This window comes from Schistocerca cancellata, chromosome 8 (assembly GCF_023864275.1).
Source record: "Schistocerca cancellata isolate TAMUIC-IGC-003103 chromosome 8, iqSchCanc2.1, whole genome shotgun sequence".
In the NCBI taxonomy this organism is placed as follows: domain Eukaryota; kingdom Metazoa; phylum Arthropoda; class Insecta; order Orthoptera; family Acrididae; genus Schistocerca; species Schistocerca cancellata.
The window spans coordinates 96,932,761-96,950,695 of NC_064633.1; the positions used below are offsets into that span (position 1 = coordinate 96,932,761).

Genomic DNA, 17,935 nt, shown 5'->3' on the forward strand with positions numbered 1-17,935 from the left:
CATGGCTCCATACAACGTCGGCACACAGATTATCATGGGTCAGCTTTATGTACACTGTGGTACAAAGGATTGAAAAATGGATTCCGATATCTTGTGGCGGGAGACGCATTTCGTCCCGCAAAAACTTCATATTCTTTTGGTATGATCCGATGGAAAAGTTAATTTAATCGTGGCTTGACGATCGGAAAACGCCCTGATAGTCGATGAATTAGGACACGAAGGCAAGCCGCTGCGCGGAAGTAAACACACGCGCGCTCGCTCACAAGCAGCACAACGGACGAGACACAAATAAGAGGTAATTATAGTTATATTAATACTGTCAGCTGCGCGCGGGCGTTGATATAGATCAACGGGGACAGGTGAAAATGTGTGCCCCAACCGGGACTCAAACCCGGGATCTCCTGCTTACATGACAGACGCTCTATCCATCTGAGCCACCGAGGGCACAGATGATAGTGCTACTGCAGGGACTATCTCGTGCACGCCTCCCGCGAGAATCACATTCTCACCACAGAAGAAGAAGGTCATGGCCGGTATCGCCAGAACTATATACTTATATGGATATGGTGTCTGTTCTTTCGGACATTTCTAGGCGCTACACTCTGGAGTCGAGCGAACGCTACTGTCGCAGATTCGAATCCTGCCTCGGGCATGGATGTGTGTGATGTCCTTAGGTTAGTTAGGTTTAATTAGTTCTAAGTTCTAGGCGACTGGTGACGTCAGAAGTTAAGTCGCATGGTGCTCAGAGCCATTTGATCTGCACTGTCTGTAGAATACCTTTTATTAAAAGTCACGACCGGTTTCGCGTCAGTTGGAGACTCTTGTTTAACAAGTCATCGCCGAAAAGTAACTGCCTTAGAGCCACTGTCCATCACTCATATCAAGTTGTAAACATACTGCGCGCTAAAAGCGGAAGTCCGTATTTGAAGTGAATGGTGTAGTAGAACCATGCCACAAGGAGGAAGATGACTGAGCTGCAGCAACTAGGCTGTTGTTGCCCGTATTTTAAATTAACATACGTCAGAAATATTGCAAAATAAAAGCACAATTTGTTCTACAAAGCGTGATTCGTAGAAGTGCTAGTCGGATCAATGATAATGAGACGCGGAAGTTGTAATGTTATGTGGGCCTCACTGTTTTTTTTTTCTGTAACTAATTTGTGCCTGATTTTATTCTGAGAAGCTCAGTAATGTATGTAAATACCGTAAATGCAAACGTGATTCAAAAAGTACTTGAAGTGAGGTGAAGCGCAGCTGGACAGCAAGAAACTCTTTAGCGCGCAATCCCCGCAACGATAGTAGCAGTGAATCTTTGAGTATGGACTCTAAAAACAAACATATTGATTTATTAAGAAAAAGAGGACTGTTAATCTGTATCTTGTGGAAAGAGGACGTGTTGCCGGACCGTCGCTGAGAACGTATTGTTACATTTAATGATATTTTAGTGATAAAACCGAGTAAAGTATGTGTAAGAGTTGCCAAACATTTATGTATACAAATTTTCTGGAAGTGAAGAATAGAAATATCTTGTTTTTGGAAAAGGAGGTAAACTTCATTGTCGTTGCCGTCTATCAAATGGCTCTGAGCACTATGCGACTTAACTTCTGAGGTCATCAGTCGCCTAGAACTTAGAACTAATTAAACCTAATTAACCTAAGGACATCACACACATCAATTCCCGAGGCAGGATTCACACCTGCGACGGTAGCAGTCGCTCGGTTCCAGACCTTAGCGCCTAGAACCGCGCGGCCACTCCGGCCGGCTGCCGTCTATCAATCGAGAGAATTGTAAGTGTAGAAAGTTCACGAAAATACAGGAAAAGAAATGCATTCTCTACAGTTTTCATTCAATAAGTAACAATCTCTCATAATTTCTTAAATACAGTAATTGGATTATGTTCTTGTACAATAGTATGGTGCTGAACTTCACTGACCAATTTTGATGTGGCTGGAGGATTATCTTGAAGGAAGTTTGTGTGCTAAGCAATCTCCTTTTCTCACGAAAAGCAGATTGCTGTTTGATCTTATTTACTTACAACAGTGGTCCCTTAGGTATGAAAAGCTACGAAAACTTGGGCTCAAAGCTATCCGCAATACGGCCAAGTAACTAACAGAGTCGTATTTTAAACCTTAAAGATCAATAACTTCCTCCAAATTGTAATACGTCACCATCTGGTGCAGAAGCTGATCATTCTAGGAGGCAGCAACCAAAATTCAGGTAATAGTTACGACTTAAAGTAAAAATCTCAATCAAAAATCAGTATCTCTCTCTCTCCCCAAACACATGTATATATAGTCATATTATTAAAATAAAAAAGTCATTTCTATAAAGTGATAAACAGGAAATCAAATGGAAGTGTAGAATGCATAATAAAAACCTTGAGCAATTGGGATCTAATCACAATTTGGCTGTTAGGTATTTTTCCACAATCATGTCCAAGAATGTCACCAGGTTTTACTGAGTACACTCTCCATACGAACACTCATAAAAAGCTTTAACAGACATTTAACGTCTCACAAATAAACAGATTCAAAACATCGAAGCTCATTAAGGTAATCAGGGCACTATTTTTTTGTGCAAGATTCAAATCCTAAAAATATCTACTTTTAACTGGTTGGAAAAGAGTGAGTAAAAGAGGACAAGAGGAAAGCTTGTCTTACACAGCAGGCGACGTACCTCGTCGTCAAAGTCCTGAGAACTGAATGGCCGGCATGAAGACGGTGGCCTGCAGCCAGCGTATGAAGAGCTCCTTGGTGGGCGCCTCGCTGCCGTAGCCGTTGCCGCCCACCATGTCTGGCAGGACGAAGGGGTAGCCCACCACGTTCATCTGCAGCAGCGTCGTCACCAGCGTGGCCAGGCCGTTGTCGAAGCCCCACCTGCTGTCCTTGTCGAGCATGCGGACGAAAGCGGGCAGGTACTGGCTCTGCTGTCCGACGCGCACCTCTATCATGGAGCCGAACTGCGAGGCCGTCTGCAGGTATTCCGCCGAGAACTGCACCGGGTTCAGCCTCCTGGGCTCGATGTCTGGCAGCTGGGGCAGCCAGCTGGTCTCGCCGGCGTCGAACTTGAATGAGTCGATACCCGTCTCATTGCGAAGTGCCTGCAATCAATCGTAAACAGCTTAACGAATCTGTGAACTGAAGGGCTGCTAACTTAGGAAAGATGGCTATGTACACTACTGGCCATTCAAATTGCTACACCACGAAGATGACGTGCTACAGACGCGAAATTTAACCGACAGGAAGAAGATGTTGTGATTTGCAAATGATTACCTTTTCAGAGCATTCACACAAGGTTGGCGCCGGTGGCGACAACTATAACGTGCTGACATGAGGAAAGTTTCCAACCGATTTCTCATACACAAACAGCAGTTGACCGGCGTTGCCTGGTGAAACGTTGTTGTGATGCCTCGTGTAAGGTGGAGAAATGCGTACCATCACGTTTAGGACTTTGATATAGGTCGGATTGTAGCCTATCGCGATTGCGGTTTATCGTATCGCGACGTTGCTGCTTCCGTTGGTCGAGATCCAATGACTGTTAGCAGAATATGAAATCGGTGGGTTCAGCAGGGTAATACGGAACACCGTGCTGGATTCCAACGGCCTCATATCACTAGCAGTCGAAATGAGAGGCATCTTATCCGCATGGCTGTAACGAATGGTGCAGCCACGTCTCGATCCCTGAGTCAACAGATGGGGACGTTTGCGAGACAAACAACCATCTGCACGACGTTTGCAGCAGACCATGGATGCAGGAGACCATGGATGCGGTTACCCTTGACACTGCGTCACAGACAGGAGCGCCTGCGATGGTGTGCTGAACGAGGAACCTGGGTGCACGAATGGCAAAACGTAATTTTTTCGGATGAATCCAGATTCATTTTACAGCATCATGATAGTCGCATCCGTGAGTGGCGACATCGTGGTGAACGCACATTTGAAGCGTGTATTCGTCATCGCCATACTGGCGTATCACCCGGCGTGATGGTATGGGGTGCCATTGGTTACACGTCTCGGTCACCTCTTGTTCGCATTGACGGCACTTTGAACAGTGGACATTACATTTCAGATGTGTTCCGACCCGTGGCTCTACTCTTCATTCGATCCCTGCGATACCCTACATTTCAGCAGGATAATGCACGACCGCATATTGCAGCTTCTGTACGGGCCTTTCTGGATACAGAAAATGTTCGACTGCTGCCGTAGCCAGCACACTCTCCAGATCTCTGACCAACTGAAAACGTCTGGTCAATGGTGGCCGAGCAACTGGCTCGTCACAATACGCCAGTCACTACTCTTGATGAACTGTGGTATCGTGTTGAAGCTGTTTGGGTAGTTGTAACTGTACACGCCATCCAAGATCTGTTTGACTACATGCCCAGGCCTATCAAGGCCGTTATAACGCCCAGAGGATGTTCTTCTGGGTACTGATTTCTCAGGATCTATGCACCCAAATTGCGTGAAAATATAATCACGTGTATGTTCTAGTACAATATATTTGTCCAATGAACACCCGTTTATCATCTGCATTTCTTCTTGGTGTAGCAATTTTAATGCCTAGTAGTGTAATAATGCTTCGTAACACGTCGAAATCGTCCGATAGCCATTACACTGTAGTCACCTCTTCCGTACAGGATGCGCAAAATAATACTTGCCCATAAAATACAAGCCAAAAAATAACACCACTGAGGCAAAAAAAAATGCGAATACGTTCCTGTTTGTTTAAAAGGCTCTCATCCATGACTGGGGTACCAACTGCCTCCTTCTACCTTCCTCAGCACCTTTAAAAAATTTTCCAAAAGTTTTGGCTTCCGCACATATTCGCTCTCTTTTTAACATGCAACGCAGGACTAACTGCCACAGTCTTGTCGGTGGTGTCTAACACACGTAAAGACACACACAAATAAGAACTCAAAACTTCTTTATTATAACGTTTCATAAGATGTGAATCGGTGTGTTGCTTAGGCAACGATACATTTTACAACTCTCAAAAGCAATACAATCGTCTTTTGTCTCTTGTGATATCACAGAACATATAGCTCTGACGCCACCCTTATCGACGTCAAAACACTCACTAACACACCAAAACACTATATGGAAGAGCAACCTGCTCCCACATCACCCCGTTCTCAGTAAGACGGTATAATTCACCGTACCACGGTCACAGGTTCGAATCCTGCCTCGGGCAAGAATGCGTGTGATGTCCTTAGGTTAGTTTAGTTTAAGTAGTTCTTAAGTTCTATTGGACTGATGACCTCAGATGTTAAGTCCCATAGTGCTCAGAGCCACTTGAGCCAATGTACCACGTCCACTAGTCTTGCGATCTTGATGTTAGTGGTTTTTTATCTTCAGGTTGTTTGTCTTGCGGTGGTGGTGAAATTGGAGTATCATCCGGAAATCTAACGTCTTCGTTCAGCAAATGCGCAGGTTTCAATCGGTCGATAGAAATGTTTTTTACTTGGTCTTTAATTTTGAGTCCAAAAAACAAAAAAATGTGTGTGAAATCTTATGGGACTTAACTGCTAAGGTCATCAGTCCCTAAGCTTACACACTACTTAACCTAAATTATCCTAAGGACAAACACACACATCCATGCCCGAGGAAGGACTCGAACCTTCGCCGGGATCAGCCGCACAGTCTATGACTCCAGCGCCCTGGACCGCTCGGCTAATCCCGCGCGGCTCGAGTCCAAAAAATTTTGGTGTTCTTTCCATGACTTCGTATGGGACTTCATATGGATGTTCCAACGACTTTTTAACACTGTCAACCCTTACAAATACGTGTGTTGAAGTACTGAGGTGCTAGTATACAAATGGTATCTCTTTTACTTTGTGAGCTATTTGTACAGGTTTCAGCCGGTTCATATATTGTTATAGTTGTGAAACAAATTGGGGTAAGTCTGAATCCCTTTCTGTCCCGACTTTTTGAAAAATTACCAAGTATCCTGATGGGTGAAACATAAACCATTTCTGCTATCGTAGCATTCGTGTTTTCTCTGATTGAGCAACGAAAACCAAGAAGGATTACAGGTATCGTTTGAGTTCATTTTGTAGCTGAATATGAACGGATTGCAGCTTTAAATGTGCGATGAAATCTTTCTATTTTTCCATTGGATTAAGGATGATATGCAGTAGGTTGAGTTTGATTACAACCACATATTTTTAATAGTACTTGAAATCAGAATTATATTCTCTTCCGCGATCAGTTACTGTTTGATGAGATGTGCCAAATCTAGTAATCCAACAATTGAAGAAAGCATGAGTTACAGCTTCTGCTTGTATATCCTGAAGTGGTGTTATCTCTGACCAATATGTAACTGTATCGATGCATGTTAAGCAATACGAGGCATTGGCCCTATCAAATCCAGATGAATTACTTTAAAACGTTCATCAGTGTCGGGAAAGTGTCCTATTGGTGAATGCACATGTCGTAATACATTGTTTTTTTTTACAAGCACTACACGGTCATGTCTGTGCCGCGCGTGGCTCGTGTTTCCGCCATCATGTATTTTACACCATGTTTTAACATACTTCCACCTCACTACGTTAATTTAAATTACTACTGTCACTGAGTTGCCGCTTTACCTGACAGTTAGCGGCGTTAGCAGCGCTTATCGATATATCCCTTCTCTTAGTACAGGGTGTTTCAAAAATGACCGGTATATTTGAAACGGCAATAAAAACTAAACGAGCAGCGATAGAAATACACCGTTTGTTGCAATATGCTTGGGACAACAGTACATTTTCAGGCGGACAAACTTTCGAAATTACAGTAGTTACAATTTTCAACAACAGATGGCGCTGCAAGTGATGTGAAAGATATAGAAGACAACGCAGTCTGTGGGTGCGCCATTCTGTACGTTGTCTTTCTGCTGTAAGCGTGTGCTGTTCACAACGTGCAAGTGTGCTGTAGACAACATGGTTTATTCCTTAGAACAGAGGATTTTTCTGGTGTTGGAATTCCACCGCCTAGAACACAGTGTTGTTGCAACAAGACGAAGTTTTCAACGGAGGTTTAATGTAACCAAAGGACCGAAAAGCGATACAATAAAGGATCTGTTTGAAAAATTTCAACGGACTGGGAACGTGATGGATGAACGTGCCGGAAAGGTAGGGCGACCGCGTACGGCAACCACAGAGGGCAACGCGCAGCTAGTGCAGCAGGTGATCCAACAGCGGCCTCGGGTTTCCGTTCGCCGTGTTGCAGCTGCGGTCCAAATGACGCCAACGTCCACGTATCGTCTCATGCGCCAGAGTTTACACCTTTATCCATACACAATTCAAACGCGGCAACCCCTCAGCGCCGCTACCATTGCTGCACGAGAGACATTCGCTAACGATATAGTGCACAGGATTGATGACGGCGATATGCATGTGGGCAACATTTGGTTTACTGACGAAGCTTATTTTTACCTGGACGGCTTCGTCAATAAACAGAACTGGCGCATATGGGGGACCGAAAAGCCCCATGTTGCAGTACCATCGTCCCTGCATCCTCAAAAAGTACTGGTCTGGGCCGCCATTTCTTCCAAAGGAATCATTGGCCCATTTTTAAGATCCGAAACGATTACTGCATCACGCTATCTGGACATTCTTCGTGAATTTGTGGCGGTACAAACTGCCTTAGACGACACTGCGAACACCTCGTGGTTTATGCAAGATGGTGCCCGGCCACATCGCACGGCCGACGTCTTTAATTTCCTGAATGAATATTTCGAAGATCGTGTGATTGCTTTGGGCTATCCGAAACATACAGGAGGCGGCGTGGATTGGCCTCCCTATTCGCCAGACATGAACCCCTGTGACTTCTTTCTGTGGGGACACTTGAAAGACCAGGTGTACCGCCAGAATCCAGAAACAATTGAACAGCTGAAGCAGTACATCTCATCTGCATGTGAAGCCATTCCGCCAGACACGTTGTCAAAGGTTTCGGGTAATTTCATTCAGAGACTACGCCATATTGTTGCTACGCATGGTGGATATGTGGAAAATATCGTACTATAGAGTTTCCCAGACCGCAGCGCCATCTGTTGTTGAAAATTGTAACTACTGTAATTTCGAAAGTTTGTCTGCCTGAAAATGTACTGTTGTCCCAAGCATATTGCAACAAACGGTGTATTTCTATCGCTGCTCGTTTAGTTTTTATCTTTGCTTGAATGCTATTACTTCTCGGTCATTGTCTGTCGTAAGGGAGTTCGGGTCGCGAGTTCGGGTCTGCCAGTCGGTTGGAACGCGTCTGGAGCGCAATCTGGACCTGCCAGTCGGGGAGTTGAAATGCGGCACTGGTGCAGTCGGTTTGGAGCACCAGTGAGGTCTGCGTCGACATGCCTCGCCCGACCATTGCCGCCACGCATCACTTGAGCCGGGCCACGGTCTTGGTGGATCGTCGGTCGGTCGTCCTACCGGACTGCACGTTTTGGCTCGCCGATCGTTCATGAGTCGGCTGTGTACGTGTGCATCGACTCCCGATTTCTCTTCGTGCGTGCTTAGTTACTGTTGGGTAACGTTCAGGTCTTCGTGCAAGTGTTTCTCAGGCTGTCTGTGTAGTTGGCGTTATTTCCACTGACGACTATTTTAGATGTTGTCGGCATTCTGCGGCTAGTCGGTCGGTTGGTTCGGACCAGCGAGGATATCTCCGTGCGGGCAGTTGGGTGGGTCCGCTGTCGGTCCCTGCGTAGTGTCGGAGCATGTGTGGAGCTGTCCGATCGCTGCGAGCTTCGTGGTTTACCGACCCAGGACGTCAGAGTTGAGCAGTGGCTTCAAGTAACCAAGCCACCCACGTCCATTCATATTGTGTGGTTCGTTTCGGTGGTTCGCTGTTGGGGAGGTTTTCCTGTGAGCAACATTGATTGTTTGTATTGCTGAAATTTAGCCCCCATGATGTGGAATTAACTATACTGGTTGACTAAAAATAGTGCACCAGCGGAATTTTTTGCCCTGTGGCCGTTGGTGTTCCGGTTACCTGACTTGGCCACTAACATAATTTCAAGCAGTGTCCTTTCCTCACCTGTTGTCGCTGTCCAACACGGTGTGTAGTTTTGACAGCTTAATAAATATACATATTTGATTGTGGATAATCACGCTTGTAACATTTTGTGTTTGAGTTCTCATGTACCGACTGATGGCAAGCAAGTCGTTTGTCGGTCGGTCCATGGCTGTCCCTTGGTTTGGGTTCCGACAGATGAAGTGTAGTTGGGCTCACCACCTGTCTCACCTGAGTGAACGAGGGCAGACCGACCCACTGTAGGCTTCTGAGTGCTGTTGTCTTTATTGTCTTCCTCACCGGTGTTTAAATGTCTGTTCATAATCTATCATAGCCAATGATTAAAAAAAACGTTCTCGGTTTTACTGTGTTTTATGTAAGTAGGTTTGATTTTAGGCAAGTGGATATTTGCTGAAAGGTTATTGGCGCAGTCCAACACCCGTGATTCAAATGGTTCAAATGGCTCTGAGCAGTATGGGACTTAATATCTGTGGTCATCAGTCCCCTAGAACTTACAACTACTTAAACCTAACTAACCTAAGGACATCACACACATCCATGCCCGAGGCAGGATTCGAACCTGCGACCGTAGCAGTCGCGCGATTCCGGACTGAGCGCCTAGAACCGCTAGACCACCGCGGCCGGCCCAACACCGTGAGCACACAATCACGAAGCCTTGACTATTGACCAATTGTGTGATTGGATTGAAGAGTTCCTAGATAACAGAACGCAGCATGTCGTTCTCAATGGAGAGAAATCTTCCGAAATAAGAGTGATTTCAGGTGTGCCGCAGGGGAGTGTCGTAGGACCGTTGCTATTCACAATATACATAAATGACCTTTTGGATGACATCAGAAGTTCACTGAGGCTTTTTGCGGATAATGCTGTGGCATATCGAGAGGTTGTAACAATGGAAAATTGCACTGAAATGCAGGAGAATCTGCAACGAATTGACGCATGGTGCACGAAATGGCAATTGAATCTCAATGTAGACAAGTGTAATGTGCTTCGAATACATAGAAAGAGAAGATCCCTTATCATTTAGCTACAATATAGCAGGTCAGCAACTGGAAGAAGTTAATTCCATAAATTATCTGGGAGTACGCATTAGGAGTGATGATCATATAAAGTTGATCGTCGGTAAAGCAGATGCTAGACTGAGATTCATTGGAAGAATAGTAAGGAAATGCAATCCGAAAACAAAGGAAGTAGGTTACAGTACGCTTGTTTGCCCACTGCTTGAATACTGCTCAGCAGTGTGAGATCCGTACCAGATAGGGTTGATAGAAGAGATAGGGAAGATCCAACGGAGAGCAGCGCGCTTCGTTACAGGATCATTTAGTAATCACGAAAGCGTTACGGAGATGACAGATAAACTCCAGTGGAAGACTCTGCAGGTGAGACGCTCAGTAGCTCGGTACGGGCTTTTGTTGAAGTTTCGAGAACATACCTTCACCGAGGAGTCAAGCAGTATATTGCTCTCTCCTAAATATATCTCGCGAAGAGAGGATAAAATCACAGAGATTAGAGCCCATACAGAGGCATACCGACAATCCTTCTTTCCACGAACAATACGAGACTGGAATAGAAGGGAGAACCGATAGAGGTACTCAGGGTACCCTCCGCCACACACCGTCAGGTGGCTTGCGGAGTATGGATGTAGATGTAGATGTAGATAGATACTAATTTGCTCGATATTGCTCCTCTTGAGCTTGAACCGTACAGTTTTTATTTTGCTTCTGTTTTCAAAGTTCAGCACACTTCTTCCTCTTTTCGGGCTTGATGTCTGTTCAATTTTGACGGGCTGTCCACTAGGCCATCTTACCACTAAATCTGGTTTTGGGGGGGAGGGGGGGGATGATGGGGAATTCCCCATGTTAGTCACTTGTCCTTGCATTGCTAATCCATCTGTAGCGTAGTTTCAGTTTCTGATGAGCGCTGAACAGCTTCTTACATTATCGTTTTGGTAACTCATATGCAAAAAAAGGAAATAATAAACCCAACCATGTTCCAGAACCGTGACAGAAAGTATGTTTTGTTGTACTATATGTTAGATTTTCTTCCTGTTCTATTAAATGATTGTGCTAGTAACAATGTTTGTCCCTCTATATACTGTTATCTGTCTAATATTATCTATAGAGTACAGATGTGCAACTGAATGACTAATAAACTTGTTTCCAGTTCTTGAAGTTTGCTAGGCTGATTGTCGCATGTCGCACGGTACCTTTTTTAGAATGTCTCCCAGCTAAGCTTTTTCAGAATTTTTGTTATATTCTTTCGCTGATTAAACAATCCTTTAACGATTTACGTCTCCATTCCTTCTATGATCCTGATATCATAACATTAATGTCTCCATTTTTTTCTGCAGTTTTTCAGTAGCCTGTCCCTTGTTTTACCTAGAAACACGCCTATGTCGTCGATCGTTCCTCTCTACACTTTGTTTCTCTCAGAAATCTGTGTTCTATGACTGATTCTGGTTGTGATTCTTCAGTTCAGCAGCAAAAGGACATTTCTGTAAACTTGGAGACAGTTGCCAGACACTGCAACAGGCTGACTTATGATTGAGATCGAACCAGATTTAACTGCAGTTTTTACCGGACATGACACCATCATTGAGAGGAACTAAATTATTTGCAAAAGGCATCAGACAGCAACTAATACAAGCCGTTATATCATTAATGTCTTCATGAAGTACTACGGTCCCATTACATTCCCCCAGCGGCACAGCAGATAAAACTTCAATGTCTGTAGATGGCTCACCTTTCAGGGTGCATCATGCTATTCGGGAAATCTTCGATTCAGTCGCAAATCTAGTCAGATATCTCTTAGAAATGTATGCTCCTTGGAAGACATTAAAAAATTTCGGAAATCTAGAAACATCGGATCAACCTGGTTTCCTACATCCACGGTAGCCACCGCACGAAAGATATCACGTGTGACGAGCGCGACTGAGTTTCGTAAGACAGATTTTTTCAGATACATTACTGATTCCCATGGGTGAGGATATTTCATTCCAGATAGATCATAATGTTTGAACTAAAAACATGTTGTAGAATTCTGTTACAAATAGATCTCAGTGATACTGAGATGGTTCTGTGAACAGGGACAATTTCCTTTTTTTGTAAACGCAGATATTTGGAACGGGTGTTGGATTAGCTGTGTTTAAAAGATTTCATCTCAAGCTTGTGGCTGTAAAATACATGTTACAGGGGCAGTGGTCACCGAAGGCAAAAAGGTTACGAAAGAATCTAGGGGAACATGTTTGGTCGAAGGATGGACAGTCATCAAGAATCTACTCAGAACACTTAGTTCACGTCCTGCAAAAACAGTACAGTTGTTTTTAAGTTCCAAGTAAAATAATAGAAGACGATAAAGACTCACTTTGATTTACAGTAAATTTCGGAGAACTTTGTGAAAAAGAGATTGCTGCCCTATCGCTGCCAAAGAGAGTTGAGGATAACTGATAGAGAAAATTCAATGGCATCCATACGTTGGATCATATATCAAGTCTACAATAATTTTCACTGTCAGATTCTGGCGAAAGATCAACTACAAACCCAGGAAGTCTTGGTTCTTTGTTCAAGCAATAAACTATTCCGAACCTTCCATTAAATTACTCGTGGGCCAGGCAAATGTTGAACCTTAAGGCGTTAACAGTAAACTGAATATTAATTTCCGCATTTGAAAATTTAATCATCAAGAGGATAGTACCATATCAATGTAAAACCACTGTGCACAGTAAATAATAAGCACACTGTCATTGTAAAACGATTAAGGTTACTTAAAGCAAACAATGCATCAGGCCAAGACGCGATTCCTATTAAGTTTTACAACCAACATACAGCTCAGTTAGCTCCTTTCCTAGTTCATATTACCTAAAAGTCTTATCCATGACTTTCTAGGCGCTCAGTCCGGAACTGCGCGACTGCTACGGTCGCAGGTTCGAATCCTACCTCGGGCATGGGTATGTGTGATGTCCTTAGGTTAGTTAGGTTTAAGTAGTTCTGAGTTCTAGGGGACTGATGACCACAGATGTTAAGTCCCATAGTGCTCAGAGCCATTTGATTTCTTATCCATGACACGAAAAGAGTGCAGATCACTCCTCTTTAACACAAGTATTATAGATCAGATTCACAGAATTACTGATAAATTTCGATAACATCCTCTTGTTGCAGGATAACATTGTTTATTTTATGCTCGAGCATTATATCGCTCTCGTAAAGGACTTTTCCCTCAAAGAAAGGTTGCGGGCTCAGGGAGGCCTGGCTGCTTTATTAACACACGATACCCCCCAAACAGTACACGCAGGTGAACAGGTCGATTGTCTTCCACGATTTCCAAAAGGCATTGCAAACTTCGCCACATTCTCGACTAATAACAAAGAGACAATTATACTCTGTATCTTTGCAAGTATATGATTCATTCTAAGAAATTTTAGAATTTTTGACGGGCGGAGTCGAGTACATCCACGAGTACATTTACACACTCAGTCCATATACCACTGCGATCTGCATGACAAGGGGTACATAGCATGTCGGGGTTTCTTACCGTTCCAGTCGTGTACTGAAAGAGTAAAGATGGCTTAAATACTGTAGTTAGTCTGTACTTGTCTTCAAGATCCGTACTGGTGCAAATTGTAGGAGACTAAAGAATGTCTCTAGATCATTCACTTGAAACAGGTTTGTCAAATTTTATAAGTAGGCTTTCGCGGTATAATTTGCGTCACTCTTCTAGAGTCTGCCAGTTTGAGTTTTCCATTGGCGTAACGCTCTTCCATGAGTCGAACTAACTAGTGGCCATTCTGGCATCCTTCTCTCAGCGTAACCTGTTAATCCTATATGGTACGGGTCCCACACACTCGAGGAATATTCTGAAATGGGACACCTATATGATTTATAAACGATCTCCTCTGTCGATTAAATCCACTTTCCTACTATCCCGCCATTAATGAGCCGAAGTGAGTCATCTGTTTTGCCTACGACTGGATCCCTGTGTTTATCTCAATTAATATGCACGCAAACTGTTACACCCAGCTATTTCTTCGGCTTGATGGATTCTAATTGTGAATGCATGATATTGCAGGTATGGTTTACTAGATAGTTTTCGTTTTATGAAGGACGTAATTTTAAATTTCTGTATATTTAAAGCACGTTGCCAATTTTTCCACCACTTATCATTTGGGAAAAAGCTGAGATTACGTATGATATTGTCGTAATGTCATTAATATACAACACGAGCAGTAGGGGTCCCATTACACTTCCCTTTTACACTCCTGAAATTACTTCTACATTTGTGGATGACTCTACACCCAAGATAAATTTATCGATGACCCTGTATCCAGGATAACAAGGTGTGTCCTCCCTGCAAGTAAATCCTAAATCTAGTCACTAATTTTGCTTGATACCCCTAAGTCTGTTCTTTCGATGATAAATTTACGTGTCATCTAGTCAATTTTTTTCGGTACTCGGTAGCTGCCGCATCAAACTAACGCGCACAGGCAGGTTATCAGATAGAGCTAGCAGGGTTATCAGGTTATCCGCTAATGAGGCAGCTGGCTACATGGAAGTACACTCGCTGAGCGATAGTAAGGCAATTCTGAAGGACTTGGACAAGTAGAACGAACACAGAAATGCACTCCTATATTTATATATACCAACATCTACGTCTGCTGATAATTCCGTTTTAACTGCCTAAAGTGTTTCAAGCCCAAAAATGACTTTCTGAGAAAATGAAAACCTAAATTTTGAAGAAATATGACAAATCAATTTATTAAGGTAAAATGCTTTCATACAGTAAAGTTATTACTCCATATTATCTCTTACGACGCTGTTTAGTTTCATTTTCACCCTTACTTTAGGTTTGTTTTTATTTACCATAAATACGAGAGATATAGAATACATCTCCGCTTGACTTACTTAACACTCATGACAACATAAATTTTTGCTTGTTTTATAGACTACACATTACTAATTCTGTACACCGAGGTGACAAAAGTCGTGGGATACCGATATACACATACAAAGATGGCAGTAGTATCGCATACGCAATGTATAAAAGGGCAGTGTCATATGAAAAGGTTTCCAACGTGATTATGGCACCACGACGGGTGTTAACAGACTTAGAACGCGGAGTGATAGTTGGAGTTAGACGCGTGGGTCACTCCATTTCAGAAATCGGTAGGGAATTCAATATTCCGAGATCCACGGTGTCAACAATGTACCGAGAATATACCTCTCACCATAGACAACGCAGTGGCCGATGGCCTCCATTTAACTACCGGGAGCAGCGGCATTTGTGTAGAGTTGTCAGTGCTAGAAGGCAAGTAAGACTGCGTGACATAGCTGCCGAACCAATGTGGGACGTACAACAAACATATTGGTAGGATAGAGCGGCGAAATTTGGCGTTGATGGGCTTTGGCAGAAGGCGACCGACACGAGTGCCTTTGCGGTTGGACCCTAGATGGCTGGAAAACAGTGGCCTGGTCAAATTAGTCCATATTTCAGTTGGTAAGAGTTGATGGTAGGTTTCGAGTGTGGTGCAGCCTCGACGAAGACATGGACCCAGATTAACGAGGCACTGGGCAAGTTGTTGGAGGCTCCATAATGGTGAGGTCTGTGTTTGGATGGATCCAACTGAATAGATCATTGACTGGAAATGGTTATGCTCGGCTACCCTTCATTTGCAGCATTTGCGGATTGGTCTGAAAAACATTCTGGACAATTTGAGCGAAGCATTTGGCTGCCCAGATCGCCCGACATGAACCGCATCGAAAATTTGTGGGACATAATTGAGAGGTCAGTTCATTCACAAAATCCTGCACCAGCAACACTTTCGCAATTATGGACGACTCTAGAGGCACCAAGGCTCAATATTTCTGCAGGCAACTTCCAACTATTTTTTGAGACAATGCCGCATCGAGCTGCTGCACTACTCCGAGCAAAAGGGGATCTGACACGATATTAGGAGGTAATCCATACCTGTTGTCATCTCAGTGTATTATTTACTCTTTTTCTTAACATAAGTTACAGAAAAATAAAAAAAAGTGAAAAGAACTATTAACGTCATCTATTATCAACGTCAGGTTACCGTACATTCAGAAGGCTGTTGCACTCAGTGACTGTTATATTGACTTGAAAATAATAGATTTCAGCTATCAGTCGGCCTTTTTAAATTTTGTTGGCAGATCTAGATTTCAGCTAGAAACTAGCCATTCTCAATGCTAAGACTACAAGAAGTACATAGTTAGATGTCATAAAAAGCTGCAATTAATGGCTTAACTCATATGGTTTGTATATTACATACCACTAACATTTTTGATCAATGCATGTAATGCCTGTTGGTCGGGCTTCATCCACAGTTCATTTAGTACTACTATTTGTTGAAGGCGGGCTGTATGGAGAACACATCGGTTGGTTACATGGCGCCATCTACGTGAACTATGTATAAACCTCAAGAGAAGTAAATCACATCAAATTTAATTACATAAAATGAAACATAAGTAAAATTCTTGAATTGTCGTCCGACTTATTTCATATTTATCGTCAAGTAATAAAATTTCCATGTTCACTCCTTGTGAGTCACTTATTATTATTAAAACATTTAAATTACGTCAGGTGGGTAAAACTTTTTTAATTTTTTTAAACATTTTTAAATGATGTTTGGCTCCATCCATGAACTATTTCGCAAATATGATGAACAATATACTTATTACGTTTTAATAAAGGGAGATATAAAAATAAATATATTTAAGACATATCAACTAATAGGGTTATACAGCAATTGTCTTCTAGTGTTTTATAAATTTTAAAAAATGTTTTAAAAAATTTAAAAAAGTTGTTTTACCCACCTGACGTAATTTAAATGTTTTAATAATAATAACCGACTCACAAGGAGTGAACATGGAAATTTTATTACTTGATGATAAATATGAAATAAGTCGGACGACAATTCAAGACTTTTACTTACGTTTCATTTTATGTCATTAAATTTGAAGTGGTTTACTTCCCTTGAGGTTTATATGTAGTTCACACAGATGGCGCCATGTAACCAACTGATGTGTTCTCCTCCAACAGCCCGCCTTCCGCAAACAGTAGTATTCAATGAACTGTGGATGAAGCCCGACTAACAGGCATTACATGCGTTGATCACAAATGTTAGTGGTATGTAATATACAAACCATATGAGTTAAGCCATTAATTGCAACTTTTTATGGCATCATCTAACGATGTACCTCTTGTATTCTTAGCATTGAGAATGGCTAGTTTCTAGCTGAAATCTAGATTTGCCAATAAAATTGAAAAAGGACGACTGATAGCTGAAATCTATTATTTACAACTATTATTAATGTAATTTTATGTCTAATGACAGAACATTTACCAAGAAACAGTTAGTTGCTTGCAACTTATTTGAATGTAAGCAGGACGAGAAAACTGGACTTCATACGTAAAAGAAGAGATACTTTTTCCATATGTGCCCTTCCTATTTCGGCATTGTGTTGATGATACTCTTCGAAAATGTCAACACTTTCTCGCATATTATACACTGACCTAAATAATCGTTTGGTTGCAACATCCATGAAGATTTTAGGAATTCTGCGCGAATCTTATCGAGCTCTTTCGCCTTCCTTGACTGCAGCCCTTCCAAAATTCTGTCGAATTCTGACTCTGACTCCCACTGTCCTCTAAATTGACATCTACTTCGTCTTCCTGTTGTAGTGATCCACATATCTGCTCCCTCTTCCGCTTTGGGCAGAGCAGTATTTGTTGACGTGAGTGTTTTAAGTTCTCCGAGAGTTATTGTGACTTTTCTAAATGCAGAATATGTCTTAGCGACCACTTTCTTTTTATAATCTGCACTATTTCCCTTGTATGCATTCACTTTATTTATGCCATCTGTAATTGACATGTCGCTTTATATCTTTCTTTCCCTAAACGTTTTTAAACAAATAGAAACAT

At 42.6% G+C, this 17,935-nt stretch overlaps 1 pseudogene; it reads right to left on the reverse strand.

Moving 5' to 3' along the window:
* Positions 1-17,935, reverse strand: part of LOC126094506 (myogenesis-regulating glycosidase-like) — a 49,552-nt pseudogene that overhangs the window by 10,977 nt on the left and 20,640 nt on the right.